Raw genomic sequence first — 9,335 nt, forward strand, 5'->3', positions numbered from 1 at the left:
GAAGCCAGGAACAGTATTTCCTAAAACATTTATTTCTTTCAGTTGCTAACCTAAAAAGAGAATGAAACAATTTAAATGCAATTTTGTGAGAACAAAATACAGCCAGAATAAGAAATTGTAAGCTGAATTTCATCCTAGTGTGATTCAAAATAGCTGAATTATAAACCACTCAAAAAACCAGACTGATGATGAGAATGGGTACAGAATTTTAAGCATAATGGTGCTGCCGGATTGATCCTGAATTACTACAATTGTGAGAGAGAATATACTCAAGCTTTCATCCAGCAGAATAATATTTGTCTGAAATCTGCAAGGGGTTTTGTGATACCCACAAATGTGTCAGCCACAGAATCCTAGAACAGTGTTATATCTGTTGACCTTTGCGAGTGAGGGGCTCTGAGTTTGTCAATTGTTGCATGCTTGTGGGACCTCAATTAGGTAATACTCAAAGCTTTTGTAGAGAGTTTGCTTAAGCAGAGGAGGCATGATCAAAGTCCTCCCAAAATATGTATGTGTTTCATAGATCAGATTTCAGCTCTTGTTTTGGATCTGCCAAGTTCTATGTGTGATTTAAGCCTATAAATAACCGCAGGATGTTTTTACTGTTGATTTGAGTGGTCTTCAGACAAGACTCCGTGTGCATCAACACATTCCAAGCATCATGTAAAATTCAGTTTAGCTTAAATTTTATGCATAATTTAAACTGAAAAACACCCTGGTAACTGGCTTGTTTATTTTTATCTTCTGTTCCCCTCATTCTCATCTGTGGTGTATGCCTCCGTTTTTCATGTTTTTTCTAGGGATTTTCTTTCTTCTCTAGTATATAATACCATTGGATTTTTGTTGTTGTTGCTCTGGTTTTAACATCCTTCCTAATCCATTTTCCCCCCACATCTTTTCTCTTAAATGACCGTTTCTTCTTTTTACTATAGAACTCATTTATTCTGTATCTTCTAGCAGTTCCTCTGTACCTCTTATGCTTGTCCAACCCAGCATGCCTAGCTCTCCCTTATCTTTCTATCTCATACGCCATGGTCCACTCCTAAGCATCTACTTTCAAGTTTCCCTCAGTTTTCTACATATATCTCCATTATTACTTCAATCATCTTAAAAAAAAAAAAAACAAACCCAAAAAAAACCCCACAAACAACTCCTATATCTGCAAAGTTCAAAGTCCATAACTCTCACATCAAAATATTCATCTAGAGCCTTTTAAATTCTACCCCACATATTTCTCCTCCTTTTGAACACACTTGCCGTATTTTTCTTTACTCCAATATACTGTTTAACACTTTGTTTAAGGATCCCATTTTTATTGGGATGTTAATCCCTAATGTAGAAATTGAAACGATAAAAAGGTGATTTTTATCAGAACATACATAATCTAATATTTAATTCCCTAGCTGCTTTCATGCAAACATTACACTAAGCTTAATATGAATCAGTATTCTGCTCTGAAAGAATCTCCAATAGTTCAGGATCTTTCACTGAAACACAAAGGATTTATATAGAATGTAAACCCCGAAGACACATTCAGAAGAAAATATGTAGTTATTTAAAATAATATTTTTAAAAATCTTGGTTTAACACTGAGTGTAATCACCCTGAAAAGATTCAGCTTCTTGAACATGATGAGCCCATGGTTGTGAGAGTTCAGTGGTCCTTTGAGAATGAAGTTTTATGATATACAATTCTGATGTTAGAAAGCATAATCATCAATGAAAAAAATCAATTAAATAACTAGCTCAATTCATTTTACCATAGCAGGAAGGAAGTATTATGCCAGTGTGGGACAAATAATACAGATGTCTATATATAGGTTTAAAAAAAAAAAAAAAAAAAGCAGTACTATTTATTGTTTGCATGCTAGGTAAACATTAACACACACCCCTCCCGGGCCACATACCGACCTGGGGAGATAATTACTGCTGGTGGCAGTACTTAGAGCACTAAGACACCACTTTGAGGAGCTTGGCTCTGCTCTCCGTATCAGTTGGGAATGGTTATAGCAGTCCATCATCCGGGAGAACAATATCAGAATTGCACACCCATCAAGCTCTTGGCAACTGGCCAGAACACCTCACTGTCCGAGGCTGCAGTGATAAGTATCTCACAAAAGTCAATTGTCTTGGACCCTATAAACAGCAACCCCAAGTGACACCCTTTGAGATCTCCTGGACTGCAGTGGGCCTGGAACTAGCATCTCCCCTGAGGTGGGAGCCCCTCAGGCATTAACTCCTCGAGGGATCCATCCACTGATGGAGCTGACGGAAGGCCAGGGCGAAATCAGCCCTCTCGGGTCTCAGTTATCACCCACTGAGAAATTCTAATGCACTGTGAGCATTTAATCTAACTCCAGAAGAGGGAAATTTTACTTTAAGCTAGCTTCTCTTTCACCCATTGGCTCTCTGCTTACCGATGTGTTTAAATATACACAGTTATTTTCACAAGTGTGGGGACTTACATCTTTTCTCTGGATCCAAATGCTTTTGTCTGTCCGCGTGATTGTATGTTTTCTATTTGTGAATGGGAGTGTATATATGTAGAGATTTAAAGTAATATATAGTAAGTTAGTGTGAATCTTGTAATCTTTGAATGTGTACTTAAGTCACTATGAAATTATTTTGTAAACTTTTAAACTGATTAATGATTAAGTTTTTCTAGTTATTAATAAATTTTTATTTTCTTTTAAATCATTACCGTGTTAATACTTTCAACCACAGCATGGCTACATAATACTTACAAGATGAAAGTCAGCAGTAATCATAGAAAATGCTTTACCAATTTAAAAACTATGTTTTCTTAAACAAGTTTATATATGAGTTATTACTTATAATACCCAGAAACACCCGATGATATTGCAAAGCTCCAGAATGTCAGCACTTTCAAAACAATTTGGTTAGCATATTTAAGCAGACTTGATTACGGACTGAGGCCCAGTTTCTCAAAGGTGATTAAGCACGTAACTCCCACTGAAATCAATTTACCTGTATATGAATTTAAAATGGCTAAAGAGAGGTATTTTGATATAAAATTCACTTTATATGTTTGCTCACCGCTGTGGCAAGTACAGCAAGGTTAAACTCTGTTACAATAAGCTATTTAAAGTTGTCTTTAAATATGTGTTGTCAGCATAAAAACCTCCACTACCTGCGACCTGTCATTTTTATAACAAATTTATTATATATTTTTAAATTGTCTTAAATAAATAACTTATATGGGATATAGATATTGACATTGCAATAATTATAGTTATTTGGTGCTTTCTAAAACTCAGATTCTCAAATGACAGTCCTAGTCAGAACTGTGGGGTAATTTAGCTGAGAAATAATCAAATCAGTAACAAAACTTTAAAACAGGTTGTTTCCAGAATTATTCCTGACTTCCTAAATCATTCTGTTAATTTACACTTTTTAAAGTATGCTTGTTAAAAAAGACTTATTTAGAATATTTACTAGTGAATTTCAACAGAAACAGACTACCCTGTATTCTTATGCTACAACTTTCCTTTACTCTCTGTCATGGTAATCAACACCTTATATATTGAACAACTCATTTGAAAAAGCAAATGAAAAGTGAAGGAACTGTATGTGAACTGCAGCATTCAGATATAACAAAGTTTGCTCTTTTTCTCTTCGTACTTCAGCCATAGAACCAGAATCTAGAGCAATTGTTCTGTGCTCCATCCTGCTTTTAACTCTTTGTATAAAGCAAGAAAAAGGAAAACCTCCCTCCACTACAAGAGTTAAATATTTATGTCTGTTTAGTTTTCTATCTTTTAAGCCACTATTTATTCATGCAAGGACCTTTACTATGATACCAAGGCTGTTTGCTCCTTAAAAGTCTTTGGTGAGGGATTCCCCTCAAGTATTGCGGAATGGTATATCAGTGAGGTGACTCCATGTCCTGCAGGAGGCTTTTGAATCAGGGCTTCCCTTTGCAAAAATATGTCGACTCTTTCCATGTGTACTATATGTATCCAAGTGAAGTTGCCAACAGGAATCCATACTGGGATGTGTGTTCAGAACCTACACAGACAATGCAGAAGGTGATTATGGAATAGGATGACAGTGCTGCTGATGATACAAGGTTCCTTGAGGCAGTAAATGCAGGTACCAGTTTTAAAGAGTTGCAGGAACTTGTGAGGAAATCTGTCTAGGAAAAAAAATGGCAGATGTCTCTATAAGTATTAAATAATGTACATGGGAAAAATAATGGTAAATTCACATACAAAACAATGAGCTTTGATGCAAGTGTAATCACATAAGAGTAATGTCAAGACAAGGGATACGATGCATGTGACATCATACCTTTACATATTTACATCTGTGAACCTCCAAAATGTAGTCTTTATGAGGTGACTGATTTTAACTTGTTCTTTTTTTAGTGGAGCGGTTAAAAAGCATATTATTATCTTGTAGAAAGTTTTATCATTTTTGTACTGTCTGTCTGTATTGCCTGAAAAGTCTTAGCTTTTCAGTATGCATGTTTCTGCTACAAGGCTGGTGATTTCTATGTGGAAAATTTCAATGAACATTCAAAAAGGTAAAAAAAAAAAAAAAAAAAAAACAAACCAAAACAAACTAATAAATAGTCAGAAAAGATTTCTGAAAGCAAACCTGTAGCTAATATAGTTATATGTTTAATAAACTGAAACTAAAAGGAAAAACAAACAAACAAAACCAAGAAAATCACAGGAAAAAAATATACTCAAATCATGACCACAAACTTAATAGTCTGGATGATTAATATCTTGTAACTTCTTGATAGCTGTTATAAAATATTTAAAAACACTGACTACATATAAAAGAGTTGAAAGGCTGCGTAGTCTGTTTTTGAAGTTTAATAGTCTGTAGTAAAAGATCTTCCATTTGCTTGTTGCTTGGGAACTGACATCAATACAGAAACTTTGCACAAGAGCAAAGTAGGATTTAGAAGGATTCTGGATACATTTATACTGTTACTCTTAACAGCAAAGAATCCACAAGGAAAATAAACTTTTGACCATCCATTTAACTGTGAATTGTTAAGAGATATTACTGAGGAGCTTAATAGCAAAAATCTATTAGGTACTTTATGATCCATTCTCTCAATCTTTTTTATCTTTATTCCTGTGAATATTTTTTGGGTCATGAAGACAAAAATGTTTGGTTACTCATTTTCAACTCTCTTCTTCAACACAAAAGCTAGGACAATGTATATTATCCTCTCAAAAACATGCTTTGGGGCTGTGCTAATGGTGTTATGATGCTTTGGGGGTTACCTCTGGCTTCTGACTTACCCCTGCCTGCTTGCAGGAGGAAGGACCTGCTGCTGGTGAGAGGTTTCCCTCCAAAGCATAGTAGTGGGCACCACGCATGCATTTATCAGCAAGGACACTTCTTACAGGGGTACAGGCCCCACACACGCTATCTAAAGTCCAAACTTACTTTCTTACTTTTTCACTTATCAACTATGTCCCCGATCACTGGACTGGGAGGCAGGGGGAATGAAGGTGAAAGATAAATACTAAAATCATGGAGCTTAGTATTAAGCGAGTCTTAATAAGGGTTTGGAGTTACATTGCTGGAAACAGTTTCAAAGAAGTGAATCAGTTCCCCAAACACAGCCACTGAAAAACTTGATCGTCCAGTTTAAGCTAATCACCTTATGTTTTCAGTTACCTGGCTCATTGAATAATTTGAGTGAATATCCCCCGGCTTTCATAATGAATTCAAGAGCTAACAAACTAGGTAGGAAGGGAGCTGCTGATAAGTGTGATAAGACAGTGGTTTATTTCTCTTTGAAGCTGTTTTCCAGTAGTCCTTAAGGTAAAGTGCCCCACTTTGCTATTATACTGGGCATGTTTGTACTCAGTATCATATGCACAAACTGCATTATTGTTTTGTTTTGTTTATAGAATCATCTAGGTTGGAAAAGACCATGAAGACCATCCAGTCCAACCACTGACCTAACACTAACAGCTTCCAACTACACCAGATCCCTCAGCGCTATGTCGACCCGACTCTTAAACCCCTCCAGGGATGGGGACTCCACCACCTCCCTGGGCAGCCCATTCCAACGCCCAACAACCCCTTCTGGAAAAAAATGCTTCCTAATATCCAGTCTAAAACTTCCCTGGTGCAACTTGAGGCCATTCCCTCTTGTCCTGTCACTTGTTCCTTGGTTAAAGAGCCTCATCCCCAGCTCTCTGCACCCTCCTTTCAGGGAGCTGTAGAGGGCGATGAGGTCTCCCCTCAGCCTCCTCTTCTCCAGACTAAACCCCCCCAGTTCCCTCAGCCGCTCCCCGTACGACCTGTGCTCCAGACCCTGCACCAGCTCCGTTGCCCTTCTCTGGACACGCTCGAGTCATTCAATGTCCTTTTTGGAGTGAGGGGCCCAAAACTGAACCCAGGAATCGAGGGGTGGCCTCACCAGTGCCGAGTACAGGGGTGAGATCCCTTCCCTGTCCCTGCTGGCCACGCTATTGCTGACACAAGCCAGGATGCCATTGGCCTTCTTGGCCCCCTGGGCACACTGCTGGCTCCTGTTCAGCCGGCTGTCAATCAGCACCCCCAGGTCCCTCTCTGAGTGGCAGCTCTCCAGCCACTCCTCCCCAAGCCTGTAGCGCTGCTGGGGGTTGTTGTGGCCCAAGGGCAGCCCCCGGCACTTGGCCTGATTGAAACTCCTCCAGTTGGGCTCAGCCCATGGCTCCAGCCTGTCCAGGTCTCTCTGCAGAGCCTCCCCACCCTCGAGCAGATCAACACTCCCACCCAGCTGGGTGTCATCTGCAAACTGACTGAGGGTGCACTCGATCCCCTCGTCTAGATCATCCATAAAGATGTTAAACAGGAGTGGCCCCAACACCGAGCCCTGGGGGACACCACTCCTGACCAGCCGCCAACTGGATTTAACTCTGTTTACCATTTTTCACCATTCACCAATTATCTGCATAGTTGTGCTAATCTGTTTTCATCCTCTTGGATATGGTAATATAGGTGGAAAGAATGAATTAATACAGAGATAAATAAAAAATAAATTAGTTTTTTTAAAACATATATGCCACTTTTCCTCCCTCAAATACAACACAGAGATAAAAGCATGTAAAATGACATTGCATTTATATCTTTTCCTAAACTTTATTCCACCTTGCCAAGCAAAGGTAAAAAGGTTTTCATAATATGACATAAAAAGTTGTCTTTTTTTTTTTCCTGACACTGTTCATTATGATCTCTAAGACATGAGCATGGACATTCAGTCATAGTATTCATAATTTAAGATGAAGAATAATAAGGAAAAAACTACTTATGAGAGTTGGTAATCTATTCAACAGAAGGATGACTGTTAGTAGTAGAATAACTTGGTTGCTTTGATAGTTAGCAGTGGCTGAAATATCTACATTATTGGTTAGATAAAAGAGACAATTTCTTTGCAGAGAGAATTGGACATTGCAGTCCATTCAAAGGAATGTGTTTCAAAAAGGACAGAAAAGGTGAATACAACTTGTTTCCTAGTCTAGGGATCTGTATAGTGTGAAGAATAAAGAAAAACTGGAGATAAAGGGATGTCACTGAGAGACTACTGACCCTTGTACTGACTATTATCTATTGTTGTTGTTTCACACATGGGCATCAATGACACAGGCAAGAACAGTCTGAGCAGTATCAAGAAGGATTACAGAACCCTGGGAGCAGCAGTAAGGGACCCTGGAGTGCAGATAGTTTTTTCATCAATCCTCCTGGTCTAAGGGAAGGGATTTGAAAGGACCTGTCAAATCTGGCAAATCCACAATTGGTTATGGGACTGGTGCCATAGTCAGGGATTCAGCTACTTAGACCATGGGACTTGCTTTTAGAAACCTGGTCTACTGGGAGCTGATGGATCCATATGCCAGAGAAGGTGAAGAGCATCTTCAGTCATAGGATTTCCAATCTGATGAAGAGGGTTTTAAACTAAAGGTGATGGTGGAGGAGAACCTCAATCCATCCCACTCCTACCAGCTCGATGCCAGTGCCAGCAATAGATGCTCAGAGCCTGGAGAGGGGTCACAGGTCAGTAGGAGAGCACCCCAAGAGCTGCACAGAGGAATTCCATCCAGTAAGTCATGTTCATCAGGGGTGATGGGGAATAGTATGGGGAATAAACAAGAGGAGCTAGAGAAGTGTTCATGCCTACAGGGCTACAATCATATTGGCATCACGGAGATGCGGTGGGATGGCTCCTATGACTGAAGTGTTTGCATGGAAGGAAACAGGTTCTTTAGGAAGGACAGGCAGGGGAGATGAGGAGGGGGCATTGCCCTCTATGTCAGTGACCAGCTGGAGTGCCTGGAGCTCTGCCTGGGGATGGATGAGGAGCTAACCGAGAGTTTATGGGTCAGATAAAGGGAGGGCAGGGACAGATGTTATAGTGGCGGTCTGCTACAGGCCGAAAACCAAGCAGATGAGATCCTCTATAGACAGATAGGAGCAGCCTCACAGTCACAAGCCCTGGTCCTCATGGGGGACTTCAGCCACCCCAATATCTATTGGAGGGACAACACAGCAGGGCATAAGCCATCCAGGAGGTTCCTAGAATGCACTATTGATAGCTTCCTTCTCCAAGTGGTAGAGGAGGCAGTGAGGAGAGGTGCTATGCTGGACCTTGTTCTCACCAAGGAAGGGCTGGTAGAGAGTGTGAAGCTAAAGGGCAGTCTTGTCTGCAGTGACTGTCAAATGATGAAGTTCAAGATCCTTGAACACTGGACGGAAGAGGGGTACAAGCAAGCTGGTTAATATTCAAGGATAACCTCCTCCAAGCTCAGGAGCAATGCATCCCAACAAAGAGGAATTCTGGCAAGAACACCAGAATGCCTGCATGGATGAGCAAGGAACCCCATGAATAAGCTCTGACATAAAAAGAAGCCTGTAGAGGTTGGAAGCAAAGATAGGTAGCCTGGAAGGAATAAGAGAAACTGTCCAAGCAGCCAGGGATCCATTTAGGAAGGCCAAAGCCCTGTTAGAATTAAATCTGGCCAGTGACAGCAAAGGCAATAAGAAAAGCTTCTGCAGGGATGTTGGTGATAAAAGGAAGACAAGGGAAAATGTGGGCCCTCTGCAGGAGGAAACAGGAGACTTGGTTACCCGGGATATGGAGAAGGCTGAGGTACTTAAATTTTTTATCTCAGTATTCATCAGCAAGTGCTTCAGCCACACTGCCCAAGACACAGAAGGCAAAGGTGGGGACTGGGAGGATGAGGAACCACCTACTGTAGGAGAAGATCAGTTTTGAGACCATCTTAGGAACCTGAAGGTGCACAAGTCCTTGGGACCTAATAAGATGCACCCTGAGGGAACTGTTGGATGAAGTGGCTAAGC

Source organism: Athene cunicularia, assembly GCF_003259725.1.
Source record: "Athene cunicularia isolate RWA chromosome 4 unlocalized genomic scaffold, athCun1 chr4_part2, whole genome shotgun sequence".
In the NCBI taxonomy this organism is placed as follows: domain Eukaryota; kingdom Metazoa; phylum Chordata; class Aves; order Strigiformes; family Strigidae; genus Athene; species Athene cunicularia.